The 19209-nt window shown below is 36.9% G+C and overlaps 1 long non-coding RNA gene across 1 annotated transcript in view; it reads left to right on the top strand.

Annotated features, from left to right (window-relative positions):
* The window catches only part of LOC128867737 (uncharacterized), an 87834-nt gene that overhangs the window by 41979 nt on the left and 26646 nt on the right, over nt 1–19209 (top strand). The gene's annotated exons all lie outside the window — the stretch shown is intronic.

Genomic DNA, 19209 nt, shown 5'->3' with positions numbered 1-19209 from the left:
CACAAATACAGCGTCTATTGTTGTTCCATATATTAGATTCTCCAATGTTGTTGATTCGCAATTGAAATTATCTTTGAAGTGTGCTTTGAGTGCTGAAATTTTTTGAATTTTCAGGTGGCGCAAAATTAATCATCCAGTTTTGTATTTGAAAATTACTAAATAAAATTTAAAAAAAAATTAAATAAAAAAATGACTTTGATTGATGAAATTTTTTGACGTTTCTGGTGGCGTAAAATTAATTATCCAGTTTTGTATTTGAAAATTATTAAATAAAATTAAAAAAATATTAAATAAAAAAATGATTTTGAGTGATGGAATTTTTGAATTTTCAGGTGGCGCAAAATTAATCAATCAGATTTGTATTTGAAAATTATTAAATAAAATTAAAAAAATAATAAAGAAAAAAATTATATTGAGTGATGACTTTTGACCTTTACGCCCGCCATTGCTTGTCTGTTTTTATACAGCAGCACAAATTTGAATTATTATGGACGTACTGCACTATTTGTAAAAAATATAAATAATCCGATGGCATGATTAATTTTGTGTCACTTTGTATGATAATCAAAATGTGTCTTTAAAATAAGCCTTCCTGCATAGGCTTAAACTTTTTATTCAATTTCAACTTTTGCTCATTACGAGCTGGCATATCTAGAATTTGCTATTAAATAAGTTTGCACTTTTCATTTCGAATTAATAAAGCAATAAATTTGGCATTGCAATATTGTTCCACTTGGTTTAAATAATCGAGTAATGAAACTTCTTTCTGCTGTGGCTCTGCTTTCTGTGACCTTTTGATATTTTTCAACTCAAACACTGACCTTCGTCATTTCTTCGCACAGAGAGCGCGCCTCAAAGGTGCCCACTCTAGCCAGCCTTCCAGTTTCCCATGAATTCTCTGTAATCGAATTCCTATTATCGACATAGCAAATTACCGAACTATTCAAAAACACATAACGCACCAACATTTACTAAGCACTCATGAGCATCCAACTTGCCGCTCCTTACAAACTCTACATTTGTCTCTCTAACATGGCACACATACTAACACATTTTAACACACATCATTTGTGAGTTGTTCCTTTGAAATTAGCTTAGCACTTCTCATACTACTACACATAAAATATATATATGTATACCTTAGTATAGCGTGGCGACCCGTCACCATGGCAAGCGTCGCCACGCCAACGATTCGGTTTACAAGTGAGCCTATAGATGTTTCACATCAAAAATCGGTTATGGGCAAAAGTAATAAATTAAATAAAATTAATATAAAAATATTTAAAATTGTTTGCTTATTTATTCAGGAATGACAAAAAAAAAGAATTTATTCATCACTCGAATAAATTCTGCCCAAGCTACTTTACCGGCAACAGCTTTGTGTTCTATACCGGTGCTGAAGTCCTCGGGCACAGTGCTGTTTTGTTTTTAAATAACACAATTTTTTAATTAATTTATTGTATATTTTTATTTATTTATATATATTTATATATAAACTATTCTAAATAAATAAAATATTCCATATACATATATGATTCAGCGCCAGCAAACAAGTTAAAACAGATCACAAAATTATACTTCTTATCATTTAAATCAGTGCTAGGCAGCCCATAGCCTCGTGATGCCGACTGTAATCGAAGTATTCACACAGACACGATCGGCAATTTACACGCACCCGAAAGCGATGTTTGACCGCAGCAGTCATTCTCTTCTTGATTTCACTGAAAGCAACTCTAGCACATTTATTGTACACACGCAGAACAACAATGTTTGATGATTCTTTGGAGCTCAGGTTTTTTTTGTTTGGTTGAAGATTATTTAAGAAGGCGGCAATGCTGTACTTTTTTGAAACAATTGGCAAAAGGCGACAAATTTAACATAAGCCGACATTACTTTTTATGCAAAATAGATTTTGAATGATACACAAATGATGAAAGCCAAACTTGACAATAACTTTTTGAAACAGTCAGCAAAAAAAGAAAAACTATGAACGCCAAATATTAAAAACTTATTACGCTGATTCCTACTGAGGCACTAAACGTTATGCTCAACCAATTACCTATAGAGCAATTCAGCAAGCAAACAGCTGGCACGCCAGTTCTCATATTAAGAGAAGCCCATCTACTCAGAACTAACCGTGGAGGGGACTCGTAAATTTCAGAAAAACTCTCCTGCATTGCTGGTACGACGGATTTCTGTAAGACCAACTTAATATCAACTTAAATAAATCCTTCATCACGTCGTTCCCTTCGAAAGAGGAATGGGATAATGGACTTATTGTTAACGAGAATGATATAAACATCATACACATGGCTCAAAACTAGATAACAAAGTAGGTGGAGGAGCTTACTCTGACAAACTTATGGTCAACCAATCATTTCGCGTACCTGATCATTCCAAAGTATTTCAGGTGAAAGTCAGTCCTATAAAAGAGGGACTTACAGCGCTAAAAACAAGAGTATTATCCACAAATGCAGTCTTCATAAAGCGCTAGAATCAAAAACACACTCGTCAAAAACAGTCATAGAATGCCTTAAACTTCAAAATGACCTCAATACTACAAACTACACTTTATCTGGGTGCCAGCAGAAACTGCAAAGCAGTTGAACTTGCTCGATTTCACACAACTCTTGATGTCCAATTGGATAAAACGTTGATATCTATGCCCATTGCTATTTGTAAATTACTGATAGGCAGAGAAATTATTAAAATAAATAAAAATTGGCAGAATCTAACAACATGCGAATTAAGTTAATTAAAATGGCTGAAACTCAACAGCGGTCGTTCAAAATGCCTGCTAACACTCAATATAGAGAATACAAGAACACTGGTCAATAACTGGTCATTGTCTAATAGGTAAACATACGAGAAGGCTGAGAGTCCCACACTATGCTTATTGCAGAAGCTGCTACAATACAGAAGAAGACAGCACGTAGGTATGTGAGTGTGAAGGCTTAGCCAGAAGGAGGCTTCGATGTAGCGGATATAGCGCATCTAAAACTAATGACCTACATAATGGTTCAAAAAGGATCGCATAGTGTAAGGATGAGTTCCACTTGTATCACAATAAATCTACGACAGATCTAAAAGTGTCATTGCGACAGCCACCCTACCTACCCACCTATTACGTTGGTGCACTTGCGCTGGCAAAGCCTTGTCGCCAACATTATTTTGTAAACAAATAGTTGTCAATATGTTTCAAAATGCGTGACCAAACTTATAAATGCTTTCTAAAGATTAAGTTTCCTTAATTCAGTTTCCTTACTTACAGAATGTCTCACAAGAAATGAAAGGAACATTTGCGATAGATTTGGAGATTTTAATAAAATATCACCAACATCACCTTTACTTCTATGAACAAAAGCATAGCACTAAAAAAAAGGAAGAAAAACTAAAGAAATGCTAGAAGCCGTGGCGACGAGTAAAGAATTTTGGACACAAATTTGAAGAAAAAATACCCGCAGAGCACAACTGCAATACAAAAACTTTATTCCATGTTTGGCGCCACGTACAATTGTGGCAAAGCTTTAGTTATCTACCATATAATATTGCCACACAATCATCTGTCATATGTCTGTCTTATTAATGCAAAAATTAGTAAAGGTTTTGTTTTTGATTAAAAATCTGTTTTAAAAAAAAGTTAAACTCTTTATAAGAAAAAAGATGTATGAAATTTCTTTCCAATAATTGTCAATATGTCTTATTTTGCATCAGGCTCATAAACTAACATATTTTTTGTTTTTGGTGGGTGAAGTAGGGTTCAAAATGCCTACGCACTTACAGCGACCGTTATCGTCTACTGCTTTCAGTAGTGGGGCGGCACCCTTCCCGCAACTGCTTTCTGCATTACTTCGGGAGGACCCAGAACGGCATTCATGAAGAACAAATTCTATTCACCCACGTCTGGGTCCAACGTATTTGTAGCCAGTTTTCATGATCTGTCTGTGCGGCTTCCCTTGGTTGCACTGTGTCAAGGTCTATCTTTTTTGCCGTAGGATGAATCTCATTACCGCGTTCCAGCATTCGACCTTTTTGCTGATTATTTTGCTCAGCACGATGTCGCCAATCTGCTTCCTCAGAGCGTCTCTTTCCGCGAGCCATCTGTCACATCTGTTCAGCATCATCGCTCGGCGCTTTGCAGTATATGCACTTGGGATCGCTTACCTTGCACATGCGGTATAGGTATCTCCGGAAGTACCCAATGCCCGAGAGGAACTCAGTTAAGAAATCATTCCCCTCCCCAAAGTTCCATTGAACCCATCTGTCTATTGGTGAACGAGTTTCGCCATCCATATGCCACTCGGTTCAGTACACCATTGACTTTGCCATCGCAGCATGGTTTGGCATCTCTCCCCAGAAAGTAAGCCTGCAGTCAAGCTGAATAGCTGGGTATTTCCCTGCTTTTTGGGTCAAGGGACCTGTCGCCATTTGCATGCTGACCTCGAGTGGCATGTGACCTCGTGTTAGCAGGATGACTTCGGTCATATGGTTGGCGAGTTCCAGGTCATATTGAGGGGATTCATTTTATATAGTCCCTATTTCAGACAAGTATAAAGTATATCCTTTAGTGAACATTGAAAAGTTGATTTGAAGATAAAACGAGTGTTTGTGGTTGTCGGGGACTATATTGAAAAGCAAAAATTTATTGAAATTAATTCTTGTTGTTTTTTTCATAATCATATCGAGAATACATTGAACCATTGAGTAAGTAGAAGCTATGAAAAAATAAATCTGGCTTGAGGGCTCAGGGTACTCTAGTCCACTACGAAACACAATTTTAGCAAAATTTATCTATGCACCTCCTTATTTTGGCCCACTTTTACTATGTATACGAGAAAAGCCATCGTTGCTCGCCTTTATAACTAGACGTGATGATTTGCCTGCCGTCTTCTTTTCATACTTCTTACTTTACAAAAAATATACCAACAACATATTTGCCAGTACTGGTATACCAGTAATATTTAAAATAAAAATAAAAAAAAATAATATCTAAAAATTAATAAAACTTTCAATATATTTTACTTGCTGATGACAATCCTTCAAAGTCGACAGATTGTGAATTGACCGCTGACTGATTGTGAACTGTCAATGACAACTTTGCTAGAAATCACAACCTTTGGAGAGTTTTCTTAGTATACCAGCAAATATGTTCAAAAAAAGTACAAGTTACAGCTGCATTTGGCTCACGCATAGAACCTGCAAATGGTTTATTTTAAAGCAGATAGTCGTATAGGGTAAATGCATGACCACCTACCTCGTCGAGTTATTTGTGCGTGGCTAATAATTGGCTAGTCTAATAATTGAGGTCTGCAGTGGACGTGAGACTTCATATGCCTTGAAAGAATAATGTTTTTCTATTAGCTGTCTCTTCTCAGCAGGCGATGACAAATATCCAGGTGTACTTCTGACATAAAAAAATACCTCCAGTAAAAACCATTTTACATTCAACAACATGGAACAAAATCAACGTGGGCATCATAAATTGCAGAGGAAGGAGGAGAATCTCGGCCAGATATCTAAACTAAACAAACATAAGCGCCAGTTATATAAAAAAAATATACGACATATACTAGATACAAGTGCCTGGCGTACCAACAGAGGTATTGTCTACTCATACTAATACACACCGAAGTTAAGGTAGTAGTCTGGTAACTTACACGTTTTTTGAGGCCATGTTTGGGACATTTTTTGAAAGGGAATATAAAATTCAATCGGTTTGATTTTCTGATATGTTATTAAAGGTATCAGAAGATGTACAAAAAAAAATATTTTTTTTTTTAATGTTTTGATACTATTTTTGTACACTGCAGCAAGCGGCAAAAAAAAGAGGTACATTGGCTGGCCGGCGTGATTTCGTCACTTGTGGTCATCTGAAACAGAAAAAACAAATTGCTTATTAATCAGTGTGCTTGTCGTTCTGGCGGGTAGTAAGATCAAATGATTTTGACAAAAAATAACAAAATGGCGGACTTCGTAGGAAAATTGCATTATTTAAAGTGGAAATCGGACTAAAAAATGGAAAGTTAGGGACGAAATAAATTAAATCTACTACCCGCCAGAACTATTGATGTGTAGAAAAACATATCTAAATTTCAGCTCAATCCGTTAGATAGAAAATTTGTTTTCACGACGGCCATCCGGAAAAACGTTGTTTTGAGAAAAACGCGTTTAAAGTTTTAGCGGCTTAGCGCGCGCAAGTACGAGCCGCTCTCATGTATGTGCTATAATTTCGTCAATATTTCGAATTTCGGTCTAAAATTTGTACAGAATATTACTAATATAATATATCGCACTTTCAAAATATGTAAAAAGCCGAAATTCGAAATTTTCAAAATAACTACCGACTACTACCTTAAAGAAAACGGGTTTTCCCTCAAAAGCAGTAGGGGTGGCCTGCTTTTTGCGGGACGAAGTGAAGTTGTATATTATAAATTGTCGGAGAAAAATATTCCAAATACCTGCCAAGCACCATTGTTCTATTGTAACTGTTGTTGTTATGAAGATATTTCATTTCCTGCAGGGTTTATTTAGTTACAACACATCTTTGTGTGTATTGGTGGTAAGTACTTGAAACCTCATTGAAATGGTCAGATGCCAAGCAAATGATTGTGTCATAAATAAATTTATTTTTATGACACAAAAAATAGATATTTTATCGTATGAGAGAAAATATAAAAATTTCGCTACTGGCGACAGTGGCTCAGTATAAAACTAACAAGCGGTAATAAGATACGACATGAAAATGTCACCGACTATTCGAGTGTAATACTTGGGCAATCGATTGAAGAGCTGCTATTTTTTGGTAACTATGTACTTGTATATCTGCACAAAATATGTTTTCACATATACATATATCATATAAATATGAATGTATGTATGTATGTAAAGTTCTACAAAATAATGTCTATTGATTCGGCGCTTGGTATTTATGTGAACCAGATACGTATCTTAAAAAAAGGTTGCCTTTTTGATAAGGACAGCTGTCCGACATATTACGAGTAATAAAAAATTGAAACTTTAGCTTTGATTAGCAAAAACACAAACGAAACTATTTGTGTCATTTGAAAAATTTGAGTTTTATTTGCTCTCCTTACGGCATTGATGCAAGTGCTTAAATGTATATATGTTTTAGTTGAATTTAAGCCACTTTCTCTTTGCCATTCAACTCAACGCTTATACTCGTACATTCATGTGTGCACTTTTTTTATTAATATTAGGAAATTCAGAATTTTCTTACATGACCTTAATAGATTACTTCAAAATTAATATATTTTTTTTGTTCACTGATGCACCTCCGTTTAAAAGAAAAACATAAGCATATCCTATTTGTGGGGGGCGTCTTTATGTTGTTCCTCAAATAGGGTGACCTACAATTTAATGCCGCCTCCGAACGGCGTTTGGCTTTCATTAGAAGCTTTTCCATGGCAGAACTACATTCGAAGCTTTTCAATTGTCTGCCGAAGAGTGACCGCTATTAGAAAAAATCTTTTCTCCCAAATGCTGTTTCATGCTCGGGGCTTCGAAGCAGGGCACTACCGAAGGGTAGTCAACCCACTCGTTTGCGGCGGTCGCCGTCTTGGTCTTACAATTTTGTATAAAATTAACTCAAATTTAGTTCGTTTCTCTAGCAGAATGACGAGTTGTGGCGACTTGCTTGAGAAATGCTCAATCGATATTTGCAGGAAGTTTCATCAATTTTAAGCTGGTGTCCAAAACATTCCTTTGCCGAAGGAACCATACCTCTAAAACGAATTCTGATGTCCGCCAATTTGGGTCGAACATTTTATTTTCTTTTCTATAACTCACTTAAATTAATTTTTTCATTTACATATGTTCTGACTAAATAAATTTCTTAAGAGAAAAAATAGATATTATTATAAATAAATAATAAATATTATTATAAATAAATAAAAATAAAGAAAAAAACATAGCCATTTAGCTGATTTTTTCATGTAAAGGCCAAAAATGGTGATATTTTGAAATTGGGGGACATCAGAACTCGTTTTAGAGGTAGGGTTCCTTCGGCAAAGTTTCTTATTTTGATCCCTAGAATACGATTTTCACAGAGCAATGAGCGATTTTTAAATCGACCCGCCCTAGTAGCTATGCTTCTGTTGTTGTAGTTGCGTTCAGGGTTAGAGTGAGCGCATTTTTTATTGCGTAGACTCCCGCTTAAAATATATTTATATGCTTCACTAGTGCGTTCGAGTATCTTTTCCTCGGAGCCAAAAATATTCTAAAAATACGGATTAAAAAGTCTAAAATTTAGATGGAAATTTATTGAAAAAACGATTTGTAAAAACTAAAAAAAAATACCAGTCTAGAGGTTAGACGCGATAGAAGTGAAACCTTCCGTAAAACAAACTGAGAGAGAATGAGACGAAAGCAGCATTAGGAGCGGGATAATCATAGGTTCATTATAATATTGCTATAAAAGTCATATTTTATTTTCTTCATTTTGTTGTTGATTCAGTACGATTGTTTTTTCTGTCGATATTCACGACACTTTTTGCATTATTTTTCGGCATAATTGCGGTAAATATTTAAAAATGAAAATATTTACGAATATAAAAATACGGACGCAATACAGCACATGCGGTTGCTATTATGAGCGTCGAAACGCGTATATTACACAGACATACTAACATACACACAAACATTCGTAGGACGCTTGGTCTAAGCAAGTATTAGGTAGTGTAGTATAGGTATACATAATGCCTTCTCGCTCGCCGTGGTTCCGTAATACGCAGGCGCGCACACATACGTACTAGCATACATACAAACATACATACGTATGACGCTTGAACTAAACACCAAAGCAAGTAATAGGCAGTGTAGTATACATACTACAATACTCACTATACTAGCGTGGCTCAGCAGTACGCAACCACACACATATACGTACACAAAGAGGAGACAGAGAATAGGGAACGCTGTATAACTGTGTTCTATCTCATTCTCTCGCAGGCTATATACTATAAGATCTATATGTATGTCTCTTTTTAGTGTCGCTTTTTCGTTTCATCGAGTCTCAAATCACTCTCAACGATTCTAAAGAAGTTTTCACTTCAAAAATCTAACAGAAAAACATAGCGCATGCTAAACAAATTACCATGCAGCCATTTATGCTCGCCAGTGCATGCCATTAAATATCAAAAAATGAACTCCTCTTCGAAATATGTGCTTAATTTGAATTTAAAAAATAAGTTCTAACTTGAAAGTCCCTACACTTATACTTACATTCCCTTTTTAACTGAGTGAATTGCAATACATATTTCGGCATTCTATTTTTTTTACATAAAAACATTTTTTGGTGTATTAAACCGCACCTACTAGTTTTAGTATAATTTCTTAAATTTTTTATCGAGGTCAGACTGCTTCTACGACGTCTGTGTTTGACATATACATTCATGTAATCGTACATCTACATTGGCTTAGCGTTCAAATGGGTCGCCTGTTTTCGATTTCCGCTTTTCTATTTGCTCTCCGTAAGTAAATACCCCGAAGTAACTTTACTAGTTCAGTGTGGTGAGCGATTCCATACCAAGTGGTCCAAGTACTTTGGGCATTGCCGTAAATGTTTCTAAAAATTAATTTATTTGTAATCTTGAAAAGAATAAGAACTAAACTGAAGAATTTTTTAAAAAAGTTGAATAATTAAGCGATTTAGTTAATGTTGAAAATTTTTAAATAGAGTTGAAATACCTAGCGTTTTTTTAATGTTTTTACAAGACGGCTTGTGAGACTAAAAAGACTGCGCTGCTTGCTCCACTTTACATCGGCTTTTCACCTCTTCGTGATAAATTGAATGCTGCAGAACTAGTTTCTTTCGGACATTGTCTCTATCTTTTGTGTACCCCTTCAGCATTCACTACCTTCAATTTGCCAATTCGTCTTTTCGAATTTTGTTTCTTTCCGTCTTCTTAGGTTATCTGTAGTTTCGTTGTATTTGCTGTGCGCTGTCTTAAATTCTCAAGTGCAAATATTGAAGCTCGTTAGTGGAGCAAAGAAATTTGTTGCAGCACCATAACTGGCAAAACACCCAGCCTTGGAGTTGCAATACATAGGATATTGAATTGGTAGTGAGTACGAAGCGTCAGTGGGTGTGTGGTGTGTTGCAGCATTACCAGTTATTTAAGTTTCGGTGAGCGCTTGTGTGATGAACTTTATCTAAGGTTTTTCACACAGCAACCAACTTAGAGTTACTTTCAAAAACTGCACATACTCGTGCAAGTGTATGTATCATAGTATACCGTTAGGCGCGCCTTGCCTACGGTTTGTTGTTCTACAAAAGCCTGTTTGATTGTGTTGGGCATGAATGCATACTAACATTTATATAAATAGCAATGTGATTGTGTGCAGACATAGCTCGACGGTTGCCATAAAGATTTTTACAACAATCATTAAAACGAAAAATTACAAAAACGTTGTATTGAGCGTGAACAAAATTCCAAAATAATTCTTTTTCAATTTTGGTCACAACACTGCGTTTACGAATACATAAGCTTCCATATACAGTTGGTGACATAATAAGATAGACAAATTGGTCTAGCAGGTCTAAGATTTAACGCGCAGGTTACCTTTTCTATATGAATGCAAACGAGGTGTACCCAGGGCCGTGGAGAGAGTATTCGGGCCCCGGGGGAAACTTGAGATGCGGGCCCTTTCAAATTTTTTTTATTTATCAAAATGCGTATTATGTTATAGTGATATAACATTTAAACATTGAAAAACTCATTGATAAAATTTTTGATAGAATTAATTATGAAATATTGATTAAAATGAATTTTAGAAAACTCATCAGCAGATCTGGAATAAAAAACGCAGCTGAAAAAAGTTAAAATTTTTTATTCATTTTGTGAGCCTTACAAATATTTGAAAATGACTGCCACGATGCTTAGAATTTTGCTTTTCTTGCTTTAGCTGAGGCAAAAGTTCTTATAATATCATCGAAGTCGAGTTTCCTTGCTAACTCCCATTCCAAATACAAAGTTGTCAATCCTGTTACTCGACTCTGAGTTGAATAAGAACGATGGTAGTATTTGATCCTTGATAAACCGCTGAACGATCTTTCGGCGCCGGCAACCGATACTGGCAGGGTGCAGAATATTCGCACAGCAATGCAGATGTTCGGGAACAGAGTATCCAAGTTTTTAGCTGTGATGGCATTCAACAAGTCGAACGGAGGCATACACATTCCGAATTGCCAGTAAAATTCACCTTGTACACACTCTTCAAGTGACACATCTCAATTGAGATTTCTTCCGACACATCAGAAGGGTATTTTTTAGCAAAATTAAGAGCTGCTGTCTGAAGTTCTGCTTTTTCAATGTTAGAAAATAGCCACAGGAATGAGAAAATGTTATTTATGTTTTTAATTGCAGTAAACCGATTTTTAATACCAGTGATAACTGAGTCCATGATGACGAGAAATGTGTTCCTCTTGAAATCAATTTCTTCGGCGGTCATATTTTCCGCTGAATTCTCAGGTTCTTCATCATTACGTTTTTTCTTTCGGCTTGCTGGCAATGTTGACGAAGTGTTTGTCAAACTTTTTGCAACAGTTTGACATTCTTTTAAAATCGATCCCTATTGGCTGCGTAACAATTGTAGATCTGCTACTAGGCATTCAAGATTCTTTACCTCGACGTCAATCGTTGCTTCTTTTCTTTGTAAAACCAAACTGACGTAGTTTATTACCGTGAGAATCTTGAACCATATGGAAGACTTTAAGCCACATTCAAATTTACTTATGTACTTAATAATTCCATCGACATCGCGTTTCGTTTCTACGGTGAGATTAAGTCCTGTCACTTTTATAAGAGCTTTCCTCAGTCCAGGTAGATTTTGAGCAAACGCTTTGACAGCATCAATTCGAACAGACCATCTTGTATCCGATAAGCGGTGAAGTGAAGTTGGTACACATTCTTTCAAAATATCCCATCGTATCGTACTACTACTGAATGTGTTGAAACATTTTTGAACGACTCCAAAAAAAATAATTGCGTTAGGGCAGCATTCAGCGGCATCGACTCCTGCTAAATTGAGAGTATGAGCTCCGCATGGTGCGTAAAGTGTATATGTATTTTTTTGCAAAATGCGACCTTGGGCTCCTTTGTACTCGCCGCTCATGTTTCGCCCATTGTCATAACCTTGTACACGGCATTCATCCAGTGAAATCCTATAATTTTCTAAAGTTTTACCCTGGTAGAAGTATTATTTACTATATTTTTTCAAGCAGGAAATTTCTTGGAATTATCCTCGAGAAAAAGTACCCGATACCGCCCCCCTCTCGTCGGGCCTGGGTGTACCTTTTGAAAAACACAAAATACTTTTGTTAAGTCCAAGAAAGCTGAAGTTTTAGAAAAATGCTAATAGCGACATCAAAAAAATGCTGATCGTGCGGGAAAAAATTGTGTTCTTCAAATGAATGCAAACGTAGAATTTCAGTCCGTAATCGAATACTTCTTGAAACATTATCAAAGAACGGAATTTTTGAGGAGGAGAACATAAGATGCGGCAGAGAGAAATGAGTTCACGATTTTTGTATGACATTCAAGGCTTTATTTGTAGTGATCCGATTAGGTAAGATATTCTCATCATTTTAAAGTTTATGCCACTATGTCTCTCCCATCCTCATCATGTTGTTCTCCTTGTCGCGGGGATGAGGCTTACGTGGTGGTTTGACCACCATATTATGGGGACTAACCCAACACGAACTAAGAGGGAAGCTCCATATGAGGATTGGCTAGCCATCCACCCGCTTCACGGCAAAATTGGTGGCCATCCAATCACCATATGACGTACCGACGTACTTGTTAATCCTTAACCTTCATCATCCCATCATCTCCTCTCCTCGTCCCGATTAGTAAACAAAACCTGGGTAAGCCGCATTTCACGAGCTTCTCTGGAGCCTAATTTTACCCCAGAAAATGTTTGCTGTGTGCGGCTGATGTAGCCGATTGATTTGGTACAAGACTACCATTTGGAAGTAAACCGATTCGAATCTGCGTGTATGAAATACCAAACCACAGAAAAAGTTTCTTGTAAAAGCGGTCGCCCCTCGGCAGGCAATGGCAAACCGCCGAAGTGTGTATTTTTAAATAGTAAAATTGTTTACGTATACTTGGGTCCGGATTATACTCTGCTACTGACTAGCGCTTGCCAGAACGCGACATCGCTGGCTAAATTTATACTCCTTGGAATGGCTGGAAGAAGTAGAATTCGCAAATTTTTCCCCAAAATTTCATCATTTATTAGAAAAACGAAGTGGTTTCACCACATTGGGAATAAAAAGCCTAACTTTAACCCAAATTAGTGGCATTTATTGTAACAATGTATCTCAAGTCTAAGTAGGCCCTTCTATACCCTCATCGCCGCAACCTAACTTTACTCAGAAGCAAGAGTTTGGCTGGTGTACATAAGTTCGTAATAATAATAATTCTCAGCCAATCTCACCAAACACACAGCAAAACCTTTTAGGCAGTCAATCCAGGCTTGGCCACCATTGGCGTGGCAATTCGAATACGACAGTTCTTGCTCGACGTGGCTCAAATGATTTTGTTTTTTTTTTTTGTTAAATACAAAAATACTGCAGTTTTGTTTCGTTTGCATTTTTATGTCCGCAACTGTATTAACGCAACACAGACACAACCGCTTATACATACATACACAGTACGTACGTGACGCAGCTGTTGTACATTTCAGGTCACGAATTCAAAAGAAACAATTCGTATTAAATTAATGGAGGATAGGAATTCGTAGCTTTATTCAATAAATCGAAATTTAGGATTTCAAATTATTCCAAAAGTTAAATTAATGCAAAATTCTACAAATTCCAGAAATAAATTTAATTTCCTTAATGCATTTTCCTCAAAATCCACCGACTGTTTAGGGTTTTATGAGTATGAAGAGAATATCTTCGCATGGATTCCTTATCGTTTTGGTAATTGCTAGCAGCATAAGATTAGTTTGAGATAAGTGCTCTTAAGCTCTTGAAAACGTATCCTTTGCAGGTCGGACCTTCAGTTTGAAAATAAATAATATAAAATAATTCATTTGTTTCGAATGGGTCAGTCCATATTCCCAAAATTAATAACTAAAAATTATAATATCAAAAAATTAATAAAATTTGTATATAAATTTGCAGTATTAAGCGGTTAACATAATCGTAGCTTATCGGCATCGTTCCGTCGTCTTCAACAAAGCTTTAAACCAACCCCTAACACTTTCCATGAGCCAAACTCTAGAACTATAAAATCGCATTTTGTCAAGAGACATTACTAATAATATGCGCGTATGATATAATATGCCTTCTACAGGAAAAAGGTGCTCAAAGTAGTAAGAAGGCATTGCTCCTAAACAATGACATTCCTACTACTTACGACTGGTAGCGGCAGGCTAATCACCTACCCTGTCAGGAATCACAATATGATAGATTAACGAAATCAACGTAAGACTGAGTCTTGTCGAGGCCCTATGCTCCTGAGAGGAGTGAGGTTAGATTAGGTTAGGTTAGCCTGGTTGGCAATAAGCCACGCATAGACCTTTTGGTCCCTAGCGATACCAGATGGAGACCGAGCTCTATGAATACCTAAAGTAGACATCATGTAGGATGTCAGCGCTTTTGGCGAATCTAAGTAGGGTTAGGAGCTCCGCTTTTGAGACGTCTTCCAGACCCTCAAACAGTGGGCACCCCAGGCACCTTTGTCGCGTTTTTGATAATACCGGACAAACGCACAGAAGGTGTTCTAAAGTTTCCTCAACATCCTCTCTGCATTTTCTGCATTTGTCCGTGTTAGCAATCCCTATCTTGTACGCATGTGCAACCTGTTAGCATACCTATGATAGTTCTGCATTCCTTTCGCGAGAGCTTATGTACGAATTGAGTCAGTTTTTTGACGTTAGTTCTACACATGACTTTTGCTGTTTTGCATGTGGTCAGGTTAGTCCACTTAGCTTCCACTTGCCTTTTCATGTGGTCGTCCATTTCGTTGTCTATTGTGGTTAGCGGTTTTGGTATGTCGTTCTCTTGTTCAAATGGTAGTCTCACAGCACTTTTTGCTATCTCATCTACTATTTCGTTCCCCATAATGCCTTTGTGACCAGGTACCCAGTAGATATGTAGCCTACTGTTTCCGGCTAGCCTTTCGCCTCCCTGCTCCGTCGAACATTTTTGGACTTGCTCTTATTGCTGCTTGACTATCCACGTATATATTAATTGTGGAGTTCTTTCTTGTTCTAGTGTAGGCTAGCTCTGCGGCCTTCCCCACAGCAAAAACTTTCGCTTGAAAAATACTGCTGTGGTCTGGTAGCTGGATAGGCTGCCTTATTCCTAATTTTGAGCAGTAAATACCCGCTCCCACTCCGTCTGGAGTTTTCGAGCCGTATGTATAGATGTGAAAAGTTCTATGGCCAGGCTTCATGCCTTTGTGCCATCCCTCCTCTTCAATTATAGTGCGAAACCTTCTCTCCCAATTAAAGTACAGAGTCATGTAGTTCGTGCCACCTAAGCTCCACTTTCCTATTGAGCTGTGACCGAAGGTTCTGCAGATGAATACCCCCGCATCCATTAGCCTCCTCGCGGATTTCGCTACCAGGTGGAGTGAGAGGAGTGAACAAGGGGAAAAAATGATAGAATAAAGGGATATGAGTTCATGCAAGGACGGGTTTATGCCCCTTATAGACGTAATGCTTCCAGTGAGCCATAATTTTCGAACCATAAGTCACATAAGCCAACTTAGATGATCATAGCTCTAAATTTTGCAGGCGGAATATCTCAAACGACAAAGGCCAAGCAAAGTCATGTACACAGAAATATGTCGATTGTGTGAATTTCACATTTCAGGAGGCATTATTTTTTTCGCCAGGAATTGTTTGTAAATGTTTTTTATTTTATTTTATTTTAATTACTCTTGACATAAACTTCACTTGAGTTATGTAAAAACTTAAAGATTTTTACTCGAGCCGTGAAATTTGCTTACTCCTAGATCCTCATGCTAATAAATAAGAGCACGCAATTCTTCATATGTTTTTCTTCTCGGTTTTACTGAGCTCAAAAAATTCTCTTAACACAAAGTAATACCTACCCCTTGTATTTCGCTTCAAGACTAAACTTCGAATCAAAGGGTCTCCTGCACTCCCTCTCCCTTATCTAGGTGGATAGGCGAAATGGTTTTGTATACAATATATTAGTTGATTTTCTTAGTTTTTATGTACATTTTTAACTTATAGATAAATAAAGAATCAACGATTTTTATGGTCACCCTATATTCGAAATTCCACGTCGTCTATTCGACAAAGAAGTGTCATCTAAGGTTAAAACTTATCGCCCATAATTAGCCTAATTTCACAACTGACCCCATATTTAGTTTTTAAAGATGCCACCTCAAAGGAATTTATCATCATGTTTCCACTAACTCAGAGGCAGAGATAGTACCTTACTCAGCAGACGGACTATGTTAAGCGTAGTCGCTGAAAGAGCTTGGTGCTCATTCAACACTTACCTCTTCACATTTGGCTTCCAGTGTCACCTTCCAGTATCCGTGGCGACTCACGAGCTAAACTTAGTAAAGGAAAACTCTTTGGGTCTCTTTGACATATTCAAGCTGTGGGTAAACAGGGAATTTGTTTGGTTACAGTGGGACTACACAATAAAAATAGCAGCGGAAGAACCTACTTATTTTGCACAACAGTGGCGTCCACAAACTTTCAAGACGTTGAACACTGTTGAGCTTAGTCACCCAAAAGTGGATGAGTCCTATTAGGCTTTCGTCTTGAGCTTATAATCAGCGCGGAATACTTGTCTGAATACAAAATAAAAAGCATAAAACGAAGTCCAAACAACTCCTCAGTGGGTAATCCACTACGGACTAATTTCCATACATCAGCAACAAGGATTGCCAAGAATTAACAAATAATAATATCGATCCTACAGCTGAATCCACCAATAAATGAATACCAAGAATGCACACTTTCGAAGGCTTATTGAATTAGAAAATTAATCATATTGTAACATGTTTCTCTCACCGCTCTCAAATTACGTAATTTCAAATCTTAAGAATCTCAATTAAAAAGTTAAGAATCTCAAGGAAAAAATTGATATTTGCCTTATACCCGAAACACACCTAACTAAGCAAATGTATATTACATTTCAAGGTTACAATATGTACTGCTCAAATCATCCCCTAGAAAATGCAAGAGGTGGCAGCGCCATTATTATAAAGAAATCCATACATCACTTCGAGGATCAAAAAATAAGATTAACAGAGTTCCAGGCAGTAGCAGTTTGTCTAAAACTATCTGAAGCTGATTTAACAGTAATAGCGCTATACAGTCCACCTAGACATAACCTAAAGTCAGAAGACTATAAAAAACTTTTTGAAAACTACAATGGGAGATACATAATTGGTGGAGATTTCAACGCGAAACATGTACGCTGGGGTTCTCGCCTAACAACAACTAAAGATCGTGAACTATGGAAAGCGGCAAACCAACTTGGCTGCCAAATTATCTCAACCGGAAGTCCAACCTGCTGGCCTTCAGACCCTAACAAAATCCCAGATGTTATAGATTTCTTTGTAGTCAAACAAATACCAAACCACATCTTCCAAGTAGAAGACGGCGTAGACCTGAACTCAGACCATTCACCTATTTTTATGTATCTTAATGGCAAATCAAAATTTAACGAACGAAGTCCCGTACTCTCAAATAAAATGACCGACTGGAATTTTTTCAAGTATAAACTCGATACGTATATGGAAAATACCGACACAATTACCAACGAAGAAGATATTGAAGACGAAACAATAAAACTTACATCACATATTCAGAAAGCAGCTTGGATAAGCACACCAGCAAGTAAACAAACACGAGATAACCATCAACAAAGATATCCACAAGAAATACTAGAAATATTAGGAGAAAAAAGAAAAGTAAGAAAAAAGTGGCAATCAACAAGGGTGCCCTCCAAGAAAACTGAACTAAACAGATTAACAAAATTGCTAAGAGAAAAAATACAGGAGCATAAAAACAATATCATAAAAAACACTCTAAAAAACTTATTAGCAGAAAAAACAGATGATTTCTCGCTTTGGAAAGCGATGACGTGTGTCAAACGACCAATTCAACATAATCCGTCAATGAAACAGCAAAATGGTATTCACATTTGGGCTAAAAGCGATGCAGAAAAAGCTGACGTATTTGCCAACCACCTGCAGAAAATCTTTCAACCGCACCGAAAAGCAATAAATTTCACTCCGCCATCAACTGTACAAGAGTTCGTTAAAATAAAGCATTTCAGTATAGATGAAGTTGCTACCGAAATTTCCAATTTAAAATTAAGGAAGAGTCCAGGGTTCGACTTAATAACCGCCGAAGTTTTGAGAAATATATCAACTAAGGCGCTAATGAAATTGACTTTTATAATGAATGCATGCCTAGATTGGAAATATATACCATTCCAATGGAAAGTATCCGAAATAGTAATGATACCTAAACCAGGCAAAAATCCGAATGAAGTGTCATCTTACCGGCCAATCGCTCTGCTTCCAGTAATGGGTAAACTATTCGAAAAGCTGTTCTCCAAACGCTTAAAGTCTATAATTGCATATAGAAACATCATACCCTCACATCAGTTTGGCTTCCGGGAAAAACACTCTACCGTCGAACAAATGCACAGAATAACACATACAATAGAAGACGCGCTAGAGAGTAATAAAGTCTGCTCAGCAATATTCCTTGACGTTGCCCAGGCATTTGATAAAATATGGCACGAAGGACTACTTTGTAAATTAAAAGCCCTCCTTCCGTTGCAGTTCACTGACATTTTGGAATCGTATATAACAAATAGGTACTTTAGAGTAAAGCAAAGCAGGCGTATTCGGAAATAAAACAAATATTGGCCGGAGTACCAGAAGGCAGCATACTCGGTCCAGTACTGTACCTACTCTATACCGCAGACCTGCCAGTACCGAAAATGTTCAAAGTAGCTACATTCGCTGACGATACATGCATCTTAGCTGTTGGATCAAATGAAAACGAATCCATCTATATTAGAAAGTGCAGAAGTCCATTGACGAAGTAGTCACATGGACTGAAAATTGGAACATAAACCTAAACGAAACCAAATCAGTTCACGTGGGTTTTACTAATAAAAAAATTATCTACAAACCAGTTCATATTTTGTCAGCAATAGTGCTAAAAGCTAAT

Source organism: Anastrepha ludens, chromosome 6 (genome assembly GCF_028408465.1).
Source record: "Anastrepha ludens isolate Willacy chromosome 6, idAnaLude1.1, whole genome shotgun sequence".
Taxonomy (NCBI): domain Eukaryota; kingdom Metazoa; phylum Arthropoda; class Insecta; order Diptera; family Tephritidae; genus Anastrepha; species Anastrepha ludens.
The sequence above is the reverse complement of the archived record's forward strand: the minus strand, read 5'-3'. Positions and strand labels throughout refer to the sequence as shown.